Raw genomic sequence first — 15,156 nt, 5'->3', positions numbered from 1 at the left:
CAGAGTCCAAGCAGTAATGCTTTGCAAAGGTGTGGAGGGAGGCCCAGGTTGCTGCCCTACAGATATCAAGAACAGGAACACCTCTAGCCAAAGCAGAAGTAGTAGACTTAGCTCTGGTGGAATGAGCTCTGATACCTTCAGGCGGTTCCTTCTTGGCCAGGGCGTAGCAGATCTTGATGCACAAGATGATCAACCTGGAAAGCGTCCTCTTGTGCACTGCCTTGCCTTTCATTTTCCCAACATAGCCCACGAAGAGCTGATCGCCCAGCCTCAGATCTCTGGTCCGATCCAAATAGAAGCTGACAGCCCTCTTAGGGTCCAACCGATGCAGTCTCTCTTCCTCCTTGGAAGGGGGAGGGGGAGGATAAAAGGTGGGTAAAGTGATGGATTGCCCCATATGAAAAGGGGTAACCATCTTGGGAAGGAAAGCAGCCCTGGTCCTTAGAACCAACTTATCAGCATGAATGGTCAGGAAAGGAGGTTTTGAACTAAGAGCTTGAAGCTCACTTACCCTCCTAGCCGAGGTCAATGGCAATCAAGATAACCGTTTTAAAAGAAAGAAGCCTCAACAGGCAAGAGTAAAGAGGCTCAAACGGAGAACCCATTAAAAAAGTGAGTACGAGATTCAAATCCCACTGAGGCATAATGAAAGATGTGGGAGGGAACCTATTTGTAAGGCCCTTAATGAACCTCATGACAATGGGGGACTTAAATAAAGACGGCTGGTCCGGAAAACATAAAAAGGGCGACAAATAGCCCTTAACAGTGGCTACAGCACAACCTTGCTGTGCTAAAGATAGAGAAAACTCCAAAATATTAGACAAATGAGCCTTCAAAGTGTGAATGTCTCTCTCCGCACCACTTAACAAATCTGGACCATCTGGAAGAGTAAACAGACTTAGTGGAGTGTCGCCTGGATGATAAAATAACGTCCACTATCTCTGGCGGGAGAGAGAAGGAACTCAGGTTGCCCCGTTCAATCTCCAGGCATGAAGGTGCAAGCTATGGAGGTGGGGGTGTAGAACCTGCCCCTGCGACTGCGAGAGGAGGTCTACCCTGAGAGGTAGATGGAGCGGAGGGTGCGACGAGAGGTGAAGTAGGTCTGTGTTCCACACCCTTCTTGGTCAATCCGGGGCGATCAATATAACTTGGGCCCGGTCTTGGCGAATCTTCCTCAGAACCCGAGGAATCAAGGATATGGGAGGAAACGCGCAACGGAGTTGTGAGCTCCAATCTATCTGAAACGCATCCCCAAAGCTCCCTGCATCGGAAACTGGAGACTGCAGAATAATGGGCAGTGCACGTTCTCGTGAGTGGCAAACAGGTGCAACCAAGGAGATCCCCACATCTGAAAGATGCGATGGACCACCTCCGGATGAAGCCGCCACTCGTGATCGGCCGAGTAACGCCGACTGAGACTGTCCGCACGAACATTCAGCACACCGGCCAGATGATTTGCAAACACACAAATCCGTTGGCCCTGAGCCCAGGACCAGAACCACAGAGCCTCTCGACAGACGATACGACCCTACACCTCCCTGTTTGTTGATGTACCACATCGCGGTAGTGTTGTCCGTCAGGACCTGAACCGACTGACCACGAATGGAAGGGATAAAATCCTTCAGTGCCAAACGTATCACCTGCAATTCCAGAAGGTTGATGTGAAGCAACCTTTCTTCTGGAGACCAAAGGCCTTTGACCTCCAGATCCCCCCAGATGAGCACCCCACCCTCGAGTGGAGGCATCCGTAATCACTGTGGCCACCGGCGGAGGAGGCTCAAAGGGCTTTCCTTGAGACAGGTTGCCCTGCACACTCCACCAAGACAGCTCCACTGCAGCTTCTCTGGAGATTGATATTCTCCCCGAGATCTCCGTTGTGCTGATACCACTGCCTGCGGAGGCACCACTGGAGTGCCCTCATGTGCCAGCGTACATGGTTGACCAACAGAATGCAGGAAGCGAACAGACCGAGCAGGCGAAAAACCTTCAGGATTGGAACAACCGCTCCATCGTGAAATAAAGTAATCATTTCTTGTATGTCGAGAATCCTCTGCGGAGGCGGGAATGCCAGACACACAGAAGTGTCCAGTATTGCCCCTATGAACAGGCTGAGCTGAGAAGGCACCAGGTGAGATTTGGGTACATTTATAGAGAAACCCAATTTGAACAACAGATGAGTTGTCACTTGCAAGTGGCGTGAAACCAACTCTGGGGACTCCGCTTTCAACAGCCAGTCGTCCAGGTAGGGGAAAACAGGAACCCCTGACCTTCTGAGATGAGCCGCTACTACCGCCATCACCTTTGTAAAGTCTCGAGGCGCGGAAGTGAGACCGAACGGAAGAACCGCAAACTGGTAATGTTGCGATACTACCGTGAACCGGAGATCCTTCCGATGCGACTTCAGGATGGGAAGATGAAAATACGCAGCCTGCAGATCTGAAGTTCTGTAATTCTCGAGTCGGATTCCATTTTGTTCTGTGCCACCATTTTGTGTTGCCCTCACGTAGGCCTGTGAAGGTAGCCTGGCGAATAAAGTGGCCTGGCCTTCTTAGTTCATGTATACATTAACTAGGTTTCTTTTTGACTCTGAAATGAACTGTAAGAAACTGACCTCTGGACCTGAAACTGACCCCGCAAAGCCAATTTCCCTGATCGATCTTTGTCTGAGATTGCCAATCAATGTTCAGGACATCGCTAACTTTTAGTTTCCTTGCACATGCCTTATCTTGTTCAGCATCTGTTACCGTTTCTTTTTTTATGTTTCTTCATTACATGGTTTATGCTTTCAATTATAGGTTTGTCCGGCTTGTGGAGATTGAATTTGGGACATTCCTAATAATTAACTTTTGGGTTGGGATACTGTAAATTGAGTTTTTGTTATGTGACACTTTGTTTGAAAATGTACCTTATTGGCTAGAATTTTGTGCAGTGGGTGTACATTTATAATGTGAATATTGGGTATAAAAGGAGACGTCTCGCCTTAGTAAAATGAGCAGTCTCCTGAGAATTTACACCGTGATGTATTTCTAGGATCACTGTTACTAGCTGCAGCTAATAAACTTGGTCTCTGATGCCATCCAGAAGTATTCCGTGTCTCTGTATACCAAGACAGGTGAACTCGAAGATCTTAGGCATGCCCTGATGCCGCTGGGTTAAACCCCGGTTCTTCAACTGGCGCCCAACGTGGGGCGACTTCAGCGGTACTGGTCCAAGCCCGAAGATTGTGAGGAGCCCCGTGATGAAATTCTGGAGGACGGCCGCCACTACATCGACCCCTGCATGTCGACGTGGACCAAAGTTTTTTTTTTCTGCGAGGCTTCCCCTTTCCGATGGCTGCGAAGGACTGCTGCCCTGACTGTCGCCCTGTCTTGGACCCTCTTGTGATGATTTGTAAGGCGAGATGTTAGACGGTCTTCCGGTGGCGTGACAGACATTTTGGTTAAGTATAAGTGGGTCGCTCCCACGACTTTGTTTTGTTTCTTGGTTTAGATTCGGCCATTGCAATAGTCGAAGCCGGGGGGGTCCGTATATTTGCGAGTGTATCATTTTTGATAACCCCTTGAAGTTTGAAGCAAGACTAGTGAGCTAAAAGATGCCTGGTTTTAGCAAATTTAGGAAATGGTTTTGTTGTAGTTGTAATAGGGATTCCCGATTGGAGGACTCGTGTCCGATACCTCCGGTTGGAACTCCAACTTATGAGCTCTATTCAAAGCATGGTGTAGATCCCATTACCTTTAATGAAGTATGGGTCCGTTATACAAGGAAAGATGGTGTTTTACGATGGCCCCAACATGGTAGTTTTGAATCAGATGTTTTAGATAACCTAGAAGTTGCGCTATTTAAGAAGAAAGCCCGGCCGGCGATGTTTGACTCTTTCCGCCTTTGGCGTAAGGAAGCCAAACAGCGAGAAATTAAGCAAGCTAAGAGAGATAGGAAGGAAAGGAATATATCGGTAATGCAAGCTGCTAGGCAGTTTAAGGAAGATGAAGAAGATCGTGCGATTGAAGTGTCAGATAGACAACATTGCATGGCCATTGACAAATGTTACCCGGCTTTGCCACCTCCCCTTTCAAATGTGACTGTAGACCCTGAAAAGGATCCTTTGATGTCACATTTACTGAGATTACCACCCCCTTATGTGCAGGGTGCTACTGCACCTCCGTTACCTCCAGTTGTTGCACCCCTTGTTGTCGTTCAACCCCCTGTTGTAGTTCAGCCACCCGTTGCTTCACAGGCGGTTCTTCCTCCCCCGGCGCAGCCCCCTCCAGGGCCGCCAGCCTTGCCACCAGCCATGTCTCAAACTCCTTTGCCTTACACTCCTTTATCTTCGACTTCTCTTATTTCTGTCCCTACGTCTCTGTCACCTCAAAACACTTTGTTTCCTGTCCTCATGTCAACTTCTTCTCCTTCTGCTCGGCAACGAATGACTGAGACTGTCACTAGTCTTTTGTCTCCTTTCTTTGGGTCACTGAATATGACCCCTGTTTCTGAACGTAAGCAGAGACGTAGTCAGCTCCCTGGTCCCGAAGAGCGGGCAGTGTTACATCTCCTTGCTCGAAGATGGGTTTCGAATACCTCCAAGTACAGTCCACAAGTGGTTATGGATATCTTCCTACAGTGGGAGGCACCAAAACAAAGGTATGTTTTTGATGTCATGTGTACCTTCCTTCGTCAGGAGTGGGAAGATAATGAGTTGGGTTCAATTCCACTGGAATTGCTTAATGTTCAGTCTGAATTTGCTAAAGGGACGATAGTGGGTTCCGATGTTGAGGAAGCGGTAGAGACACTACTCACTTTTAGGTCTAGACTTCCACCTCAGTCATTGTTCGAACCTGACCCTTCTATTAGGAGAAAAGTGAAGCAGTATCCTATGAGGGAGGTTCCCCCTGTATGGAGAGAGGCAGTTGTGGCTGATGCCGCTCATGGTATTGCGGCTGCACCGGCTCATTTTCAGCGAGTGTGGGTGCATGTCCCTTGGAAGAGAGCTGAGGTCCTGGCTCTTAAGCAGACTTTGCCTGACCCCCGTAAAAATCCTGCTGGTTAATATAAGGAGTTGTCTCAGACAGTTGATGCGTGTGTTATGAATTTAGCTGACCTAGATATGTTGATGGGTAATGTAGTTCCTCAACCTTTGTGGGCGAAGATCTGTCACGAGGATCACGCGCCAGAGTTAGGAGATACGTGGGTTAATATTACTGCTGCAGATGGTCGGCAGGTAGGAGGTGCCAAACCTGAACCCTTAGTTGCAGAACTACCTGGTAGGATTATTAATTTAATGAAAACTATGATGCCTCCTCTGCGGGTGAATTGGGACAAGTTAGCAGCATGCAAACAAAAGAAAGATGAGTGTGTCTGATATCTTCACTAGGTTTGAGGAAACATTCATTGATCATAGTGGTCAGGATATGAGTACAGAAGGTGGTCAGAGGTTGTTTGTAGATAAGTTTGTTTTTAATTTACTTCCTGAACTTTCTAATAAGTTAAAGGACTCAGAGTTCATGGGCTGTTTCTTCTTCGGCTCAGATATTGGCTACTGCACAATACTATGAGAATAGAGATAAAGATGAGAAGGATAAAGTAGAGAAGAAGACTAGAGAATTATAAACGAAAGTTCTTCTGCAGCAGGCTTATCCGCCTCGCCCTAATCAGCGTCAGTTTCAGCAACCTTCCCAGTTTCAGCAACCCCCACAGTTTCAGCAACTGTTGCAGAAGCCTGAGTCTTTTGCTTCGCGACTCCCGCTAGGCCCTAATCAGAGTGCTTATTGTAAAGAAGAAGGTCACTTCAAGAATAGTTGCCCGATCTTGCTACAGCGTGCGAATGGTATGTCTGGTCTGAGAGGTCGTGGTGGTTTCCAACAAGTACCTAGGGGTAGGGGACGTGGTACGTTTCCCCAGAATGAACGTTCCTTTTCCCCTCAGAATTCCATGAATTATTTTGACCGACAGAATGTTCCGACCGTCCAGTCCGCTCAGTACTACACTGATGATTATTATGTTGGAAGTGAGAGTGCTGGTTTTAATGATAGTTAGGACAGCCATGGATAAAGGGAGGGAGTAGTGTCAGTTCCAGTAGACCAGAGTGGACCTTATGTTGAAGTGATTACATCAGGTGTGGCAGAACCTTTTCTTTTGGATACTGGTGCAGCAAAGAGTTCTATCATGCACTCTAAACTCCCCGGCACACCTTTGTCTGGCTTGACCAATGTTTTAGTAGGATTTTCTGGTGCCCCAGTTTGTAATCCGGTTTCTCGTCCTTTGCCCCTTTCTATTGGTCCTTGTGAACTGGAGGCTCCCCTTATTCTAACGACGGGCTGTGGTGAGAATTTGTTGGGTTTGGACTTGTTGAAAAGATTGCATGCGACATTACATTGTTCTCCTTCGGGAGTACATCTTACGGTGGGTAAGAAAGTGATTTCCCCGATGTATCTGTCTAAGGATCGCCTTCCACTGGAAGTGCGTTCTCTCCCTGATACACTTTGGGCTACAGGTCCCAATGATGTTGGTCTCTTGCAGATTCCACCCTATGTTGTTAACCTTAAGTTGAATGCTAAATTACCTCGCATTCCCCAGTACAAAATTTCCAGTGATGGCGAAAGAGCTCTTTTAGCGATTATCTATGATTTGGTTGAGAAAGGTGTGGTTGAAGAAACGAGAGGTAATGTGTGCAACAGTCCTGTTCTGCCTGTCCTTAAGCGTACTGACTCTTCTCAGCCACCTGTGTATCGGTTTGTGATCGACCTTCGAGAGGTCAATAAGATCGTTGTGCCACAGTTTCCTGTTGTCCCGGACATTACTGCTTTATTGACTATGATCCCTGCCTCAGCTGATTGGTTTTCTGTTATTGATCTGAAAAACGCTTTCTTCAGTATTCCGATTGCTGAGGAAAGTAGGGATATTTTTGGCTTCTCTTTAGGAGGCCGCAGTTTCCGGTTTAAGCACGCTCCTCAAGGTTATTGTGAGAGTCCCTCCATTTACAGTCAGGCTTTGAAAACTCAGCTTGATACTCTTGCATTGCCTTCTGGTGTTACTCTTATCCAGTATGTTGATGATCTGTTGGTTGCTGCTGATGATGAAGAGATTTGTAAAGAAGTTACTCTTTCTTTGTTGCGATACCTGTCTGACCTTCATCATAAAGTGTCACCTTCGAAGTTGCAGTATTGCCACCAAGAAGTGACCTACTTAGGTCATCTCTTGTCGAAGGAGGGAAGGCGATTGACCCCAGAGCGTATTCAAGCGATTGACCAAATGACTGTGCCATGCACACAGAGAGAGGTGCGTGCCTTCTTAGGTATCACCTCGTATTGTAGACAGTGGATTCCAACTTTTTCTTTGCTAGCGAAACCTTTGTTGGCACTTACTCTTAAGGACACACCACACCCTCTTCCTTGGTCTGACGAATGTCAGAAGAGTTTTTCCGAATTGCGTGATGCATTGTGTTCTGCTCCGGTGTTGGCTACCCCTGACTACAGTAAACCTTTTACACTTTATGTACACGAGAGAGAAGGTTGTGCGTGGTCAGTGTTGACGCAACAATTTGGAGACAAGCAGCGCCCATGTGCGTATTTTTCAGCTACTTTAGATCCGGTAGCTAGGGCGTTGCCTAGTTGCCTAAGAGCTACAGTGGCAGCGGCTGTTTCTATCAGACAGTCTGCTGGTTTGGTATTGGATAATACATTGATTGTGATGGTCCCACATGCAGTGGATACCCTATTGAATAGAACGAAGACTCAACATCTTACCAGTGCGCGTTTGTCAGGTTATGAGTTGACGCTTTTGGCTAGCCATGTGCACATGAAGCGGTGCAACACATTGAATCCAGCTACATTGTTGCCGATTTTTGTAGAGACAGATGCTCAGAAACAGCATGACTGTTTTCTCCAGACAGAGGAGGAAACGAAGGGTAGAGCTGATCTGAAAGATACTCCTCTTTCGAATCCTGATGGTACCCTATGTGTAGATGGTTCGTGCTTTAAGCTTCCGAATGGAGAGACGACTGCAGCATACTGTGTCACAACTTTGCACACGATTGTTGAAACAGCACGTATTGCACAGAATTCAGCGCAAGCAGCGGAGTTGATAGCATTGACTAGAGCGTGTGTGTTGTCAAAAGGAAAGAGTGAATGTTTATACTGATAGCCAATACACATTTGGCGTGGCTCACAGTTTGTCGCTTGTGGAAAGAGAGGATTTCTTACTTCCCATAGTACGAAAATTCAGCATGGACAATTAGTGAGTGAACTTCTTAAATCACTTACTTTGCCGACCCAAATTGCGATAGTGAAGTGTAGTGCGCATAAGAAGGTTACGGATGATGTGGGTCAAGGGAATGCGTTTGCAGATGAAGTAGCGAGAGAAACGGCGAAAGATGTGAAGAGTCGGATGTATGTTGCAGGTCCTGCCAGATGGGTTGTGGAAGGAGGAATGTGTGAAGATACAACAGAAAGTGTGAAGATGATTCAGGCAGAAGCTACTGAGAAAGAATTGAATATGTGGAGAGAGAGTACGGGAATGTTGGATTCAACAGGCTGTTGGGTTGAGTTGTCAGAGCACCAGCGATGGTTGTTGCCGGATGCATATGTGCTTCCGGTGGTTACTATGGCTCATGGGTTGGCTCACATTAGTTCAAAAGCGATAAGTTGTTGGCTCCGGTATGGCAGAATGGTGGAATTCCTAAGTGTGCTGAGAATTTGGTTAAACACTGCATGATTTGCTTGATGCATAATCCTGGAAAGGGAACCCCAACTCCAGCGGGTCATTTTGCTCCTCCAACGTATCCGTTCGAGGTGCTGCAGATAGACTATATTCATATGGAAAGATGCAATAACTTGAAGTATGCCCTTGTGGTTGTTTGTGCCTTTTCCAGATGGATAGAGGCCTACCCCCTAAAGGATAATACTGCCTTGTCTACAGCCAAGGTTTTGCTTAAAGAATTCTTTCCCAGATATGGCTTGCCGAGGATGGTATGGAGTGATAATGGAAGTGAATTCGTGGGTCAGATTATGAAGAAAGTATGTGCGGGTCTGGGTATTAAACAGAAATTTCACGCTGCGAATCACCCCAGTCAGCAGGCCTGGTCGAGTGCTATAATGGCACTCTGAAGCTGAAGTTGGTCAAGGTGCAAGCGAGCTCTGGTCTTACATGGCCCGATGCCTTATCATTGGCACTTTTGTCCACGAGAACGACAGTACATTCTAGCGTGGGACTTAGCCCATACGAGATTTTTGGACGCCCGGCGAATGTCTAGGGTATGCCGAGGCCTAAGAAGTACAGTGATATCGAGTACCCTATGTTGGTTGACTACTTACATGATTTGACTGCTAAATTGCGTGTTCTTCGCCAACAGGTCCATGACACTTTGCCTTCAGTTTCTGTAGACGCAGGCCACACGATTCAACCTGGCGACTGGGTTCTAACCAAGAATTTCCAGAGGTCAAAGAACTTGGAACCAAGATGGACCGGTCCATACCAAGTCCTGTTATCAACTCGGACTGCTATTAAGGTGTTCGGCAAGAAAAACTGGGTACATGGTACCCATTGTAAGAAGATACCTTTGCCCTTACCATACGATAAGTGGGTCCGGGAAGGTGTTGCCGATTCCGAGAGTGAAAGGGTTCCGAGATTTGTACCTTTTAGCGATGAACATCTGGAATGGACTCAGTCAGAACGTGCGGATGATAAAGTCTTGCAAGAAGCTGTGCCGCCGTGTTTGAGACTTGATACTACGCACCCAGAGACACTCTTTCAGGATCAAACTGCGCCTGGTAAAGAACGCTACAACTTGAGGTCTAAAAAGGACAAATAAAATTAGAATTTTTTTGTGAGTTACACTCTTTCAGACAAGAGACTATTTTTCTTTTTCGAACCACCATCCGGGTTCAGCTGCAGGGTCACGGTATAAGAACTTAAGGGGTGGCCCGCGTATTGACGAAAGGTCTGCGGTTCTAGGGACGTCTAGGACGCCTGGACGCACACTTGAGTGAAGAAGGAAAATTGCCGCGAGCAGCACGTTAGAGGATGGAGTCTGTTGTAACTGAAAGAGATGTTGAGAGAATAGATCTTAAGACAAGATTTTGTACATTGATACATAGCAAATGTTTTATAATATTGTGCTTTTTGATGTTTTTAAGTATCACATTAGCTTGTGTGGGTTGGACTGTCTATGCTACACAACAGACATCTGCACCCACCTCCCAACCTATGCTTTCTTTCACTACTGTTTCTTTGCACCAGTTTTATATGTTGCCTGAACATGAACAGACAAGGAGATAAGAATTTGTCAACAACTCGTTTATACAGTTGTTGCATCAGCATCAGTTAGTAGTAAATACCACTAATTGTTGGGTTTGTGGTCTTATGCCTCATACGACAGATAAAGGTATGCCATATTTGGTTTTGCCTTTTTCTTATAATGGGTCTGTGTGGGCTTTTCAGACCATGTTTATCTATGCAAATGAGGTACGCCCCTTACGTTCCCTTAAAGATAACTCGAGCAATAGTGCCTTAATAAGGGGAATAGTAGCTATGATCCGAGATATTGATGCATATAATGCTATCCCTAAGGATGAGGTGCAGGCTTACGTTGGTTGGAACGTGACTGGATATAGTACCAGTTTGACAGAGAAGGAGAGACGAAAAAGGTCTCCCCCTATTTGGATTGTACCCCACCGAGGCCACTTTTGTTTTCAAGGTAATGGTCGGAATCCGAAATCTCAGCTAGGTAAGAGTGTGTGTGCTCAAATCTATGCCTATTCATCTCAGACTATTCCACCGTTTGTGCCAGCTAAAGGCACATATTTTGTTTGTCATGACAGAGCCTACACATGGTTGCCACCTGATTTTTCAGGAACGTGTTATGTGGCGTTTCTACTTCCCCCTACATACACTACTGCTTCAGACTATCATAGAATGAGATATGGTAGAGGTGTCTTCAATAAGGAAGATACCGCAGCACACGAAGTAGGAGATTTCTTCAAGGGCTTCTTGCCCTTTTGGGGTCCTATGATCAATAGTAGGCATATTCGACAGCTTGTTCGCGTTGTTGAAGCTACTATTAATGAGACAGCAGGTGCTCTTAGTAATGTTACAGCTGAGCTTCAAGCGGACCGCCTTATGACTTTGCAGAACCGTATGGTATTAGACATCATACTTGCAGATCGAGGAGGAGTATGTAAATTGATTGGATCCAGTTGCTGTGTTTACATACCAGATAATGCTCCTACAGTGTACCAAGCCATCTCTAGGTTGTATAAAATCTCTGAGTCTATCCATGTAGACGAAGGAGACTGGTCATTGACGGGATGGTTTTGGGGACTGCTGTCCAAATGGGGATGGAAGATTTTAACATTCCTTGGTATGGTTTTAACCATCCTTTTCTCTTGTTGTCTTTGCATCCAGTGTGGTCCCGCCACTTGTAGTCTTTGTGCTACTGTGTGTGTTCGGAGACCTGTCCCGAGAGAAGTAGAGAATAATAAAATGATGCTACAGCAACACCTTGATGACCTAATGAATATCGACATAGACCTAGATTCAGATTAACATGACTCTTAGGTTATTGCCTACGTAATGGCAAAAGGAGGGTCTGAGGTTCTGTAATTCTCGAGTCTGACTCCATTTTGTTCTGTGCCACCATTTTGTGTTGCCCTCACGTAGGCCTGCGAAGGTAGCCTGGCGAATAAAGTGGCCTGGCCTTCTTAGTTCATGTATACATTAACTAGGTTTCTTTTTGACTCTGAAATGAACTGTAAGAAACTGACCTCTGCACCTGAAACTGACCCCGCAAAGCCAATTTCCTTGATCGATCTTTGTCTGAGATTGCCAATCAATGTTCAGGACATCGTTAACTTTTAGTTTCCTTGCACATGCCTTATCTTGTTCAGCATCTGTTACGTTTTTTTTTTTTATGTTTCTTCATTACATGGGTTATGCTTTCAATTATAGGTTTGTCCGGCTTGTGGAGATTGAATTTGGGACATTCCTAATAATTAACTTTTGGGTTGGGATACTGTAAATTGAGTTTTTGTTATGTGACACTTTGTTTGAAAATGTACCTTATTGGCTAGAATTTTGTGCAGTGGGTGTACATTTATAATGTGAATATTGGGTATAAAAGGAGACGTCTCGCCTTAGTAAAATGAGCAGTCTCCTGAGAATTTACACCGTGATGTATTTCTAGGATCACTGTTACTAGCTGCAGCTAATAAACTTGGTCTCTGATGCCATCCAGAAGTATTCCGTGTCTCTGTATACCAAGACAGGTGAACTCGAAGATCTTAGGCGTGCCCCTGACGCCGCTGGATTAAACCCCGGTTCTTCAGATCGATGGACACCATCCAGTCTTCATGTTGCAGCGCAAGGAGAACCTGAGCCAAGGTCAACATTTTGAACTTTTCCTGCCTGAGGTAAAGGTTCAAAATCCTGAGGTCCAAGATTGGTCTCAAACGACCATCCTTTTTGGGGGATCAGGAAATATCGGGAGTAACAACCCTGACCCCTTTCCTGCTCCAGAACCACCTCTATCGCACCTTTTTGGAGTAATGTAAAAACCTCCTGCTACAAAAGCAGCAAGTGGTCTTCTGAACAACCACCCTGGCGAGGAGGGTAAGGAGGAGGAAACTCCAAAAATGGGAGGGCGTACCCATTCTCTACAAGATTCAAGACCCAACGATCCGATGTGATCAGTCTCCAATCTTGTAGAAAGTGAGACACCCGACCTCCAACTGGACCAACATGTTCTAAGATGGGGGAATCTAGAACTGGTTTCCTGATGTACCAACGGTGGCAGGAGGGGAGGTAGAGGAAGAGGAAGAGGAGGAGGCCTGTTGACTATTTGCACCCCTGAGGCCTCTCTTATTCTTCCCTCTGTACTATTTGTAAAAGGGATTTTGCTATTGATGGCTCTGCTGAAATTGTTGGCGGCCACAAAAGGAAGCAGATCTCCCAAAGCCCCAATATCTCTTGTACCCATGAACTCTAGACTGCACCTGGAGGCCTAAAGATCTTGCGGTAGCTCTACTGTCTTTGAAACGTTCCAAGGCTGAGTCCGCCTTAGAACCAAAGAGCCTTGACCCATCAAAGGGCAAATCCAACAAGGTCGCCTGCACATCAGCCGAAACCCTGAAGACTTGAGCCTTGCCTGTCTCCTTGTATCCACAGAAGAACCCATAACACGAGCCACAGAGTCAGTAGTATTCATTCCTGACTGAATCACTTGTTGTGCTGCGACCTGCGAATCTGAAAGGACTTCCAAGAAGTTGGCACGATCCTCCTCAGGCAACTTAGGAGCCAATTGAACAACAGAGTCCATCAATGCATGTATATATCGTCCAAGAAGGCAAGACGCATTAGTTGACTTTTAGAGCCATACTCGCAGAAGAAAACATCTTCTTCGCAGCTTGCTCCGTCTTTTTTGAGTCTCGGTCACCCAAAATGGTAGGAAAGGCACAAGAAGACTGTTTTGAGCAAGAAGCTTGGACAACTAGACTCTCCGGTGTTGGATGTGATGACAAAAAAGCCGGATCACTAGGGGCAGGCTTGTATCTTCTCGAGATAGAACGAGATACAGCCGGAGCAGACAAAGGCTTCTGCCAAACCTCCAGAATTGGCTATGTTAAGGCACCTGTGAATGGAAGTAGGGGCTCAGAAGTTGATGAAGAAGTATTCAAAACTTCCGTCAGTATATTTGACAATCTCAGCAGAGGGAAGTTTGAGGCCCACTAAATCAGCTGCGTTCTTTAGGACTACATGGTAAGGTGCAATGTCCTGCACAACACATCCACTTGCAGATGGTAAGCCATACTCAGGGGAAGTATCTAGGCCACTATCTTCCTGAAGGCCTTCAAACTCATCCACAGAGTCCACAATTTCTCCTTCCTCCGGTTCTTGCAAATACTCCTCCTCAAGCAAATCTCTAAGCCTCTCTCCTGGAGCGTTGCTTAGGCAACGGTGTCGGTGGAGCCACATGTGGCGCTGGAGTAGACACCAGCGGCGTCGATGGCGGAGCCTCAACATCGAACCTCGACTTCGATCGAATTCGAGGTGGAGCATACTCCGCAGCTGAAGAAGTCCGGGGAGCCGGAGTAGACTATCTCGGCGCCGGGAAATGCCAAGCCGGAGTAGACAGCATAAAAGGTGCCTGGAGATAGAACTGAGGCACACCCAGGTTGAATGCCAGAGGACTCACGGGGCCTGAAGGCGCACCGGATGGAGTCGAGGCTCTTGTAAATAAACCAAACATCCCATTGAGAAAATGCAAAGAGTCAGCCCCAGGAGCAGGAAAAGGAGGATATGGATCCGTATCTTCCTGTAGGGGATTCACCTGAGGTCACACTGGAGCTTGCGGAGCCGGGGACGGCGCCCGCACAGGTGAAGCCACACGGCCTGGAGAGGATCCTCCCGGCGCCGGTGACGTCGCTGGAGCCGGTGATTCTTCATGAAGCGAAGAAGCCTCTGAAATCTGCGACGCCGCAGCCGGAGATGATACTGGCGTCACTTGAGGAGGAGTAGGAGAGATGAAGTCCCTTCTCCGAGGTCACTCAGCCGGCGATCTCGAGACTCTGGCCTTCGAAGAAAGATGTCGAGAGGTACGTCTCCTCTTGGATTTTTTGTGCTTCTTTGACCTTGAAGTCTGAGAAGACGAAGACTTTCCCTCTTCCTACCTCTCTTTTCCTTCTTGGCTTTCAACATAAACAATTTGGCTTCACGTTCTTTGATAGCCTTAGGATTCATTTTCCTGCAGCTCCTGCATTCCTCGACATCGTGGTCCGAGGATAAACACCACAGGCAGTCATCAAGCGGATCCGTGATAGACATGTGTCCGCCACACTCTCTGCAGGGTTTGAATCCGGTCTTCCTAGAAGTAGCCATTCTGACAAACTACAATACAAAGTTTTCCACGATGAAAATGGAGAGCCCTGAAAAAAACGTTGAGCGTTGACGGCATGGAAAAAAAGGACCTGACGTCAGCACGCCGACAAGGTCTTTATGTGGCTCCGATGACGTCATACGGTGCTGCGTGCGGAGCCGTGCTATTGGGACGTCCTCGTCGATGTGGGAGAGCTAGGAAACAATTTTCCAGCGGAAGGCTGGCGCAGGGGGTATTCAAAGGTGAGGAATCCACAGGCAGAAGTATCCATCAGAACCAGGTATATAGAGGTGTTC

This window comes from Triturus cristatus, chromosome 2_2 (assembly GCF_964204655.1).
Source record: "Triturus cristatus chromosome 2_2, aTriCri1.1, whole genome shotgun sequence".
Lineage (NCBI taxonomy): Eukaryota > Metazoa > Chordata > Amphibia > Caudata > Salamandridae > Triturus > Triturus cristatus.
The sequence above is the reverse complement of the archived record's forward strand: the minus strand, read 5'-3'. Positions refer to the sequence as shown.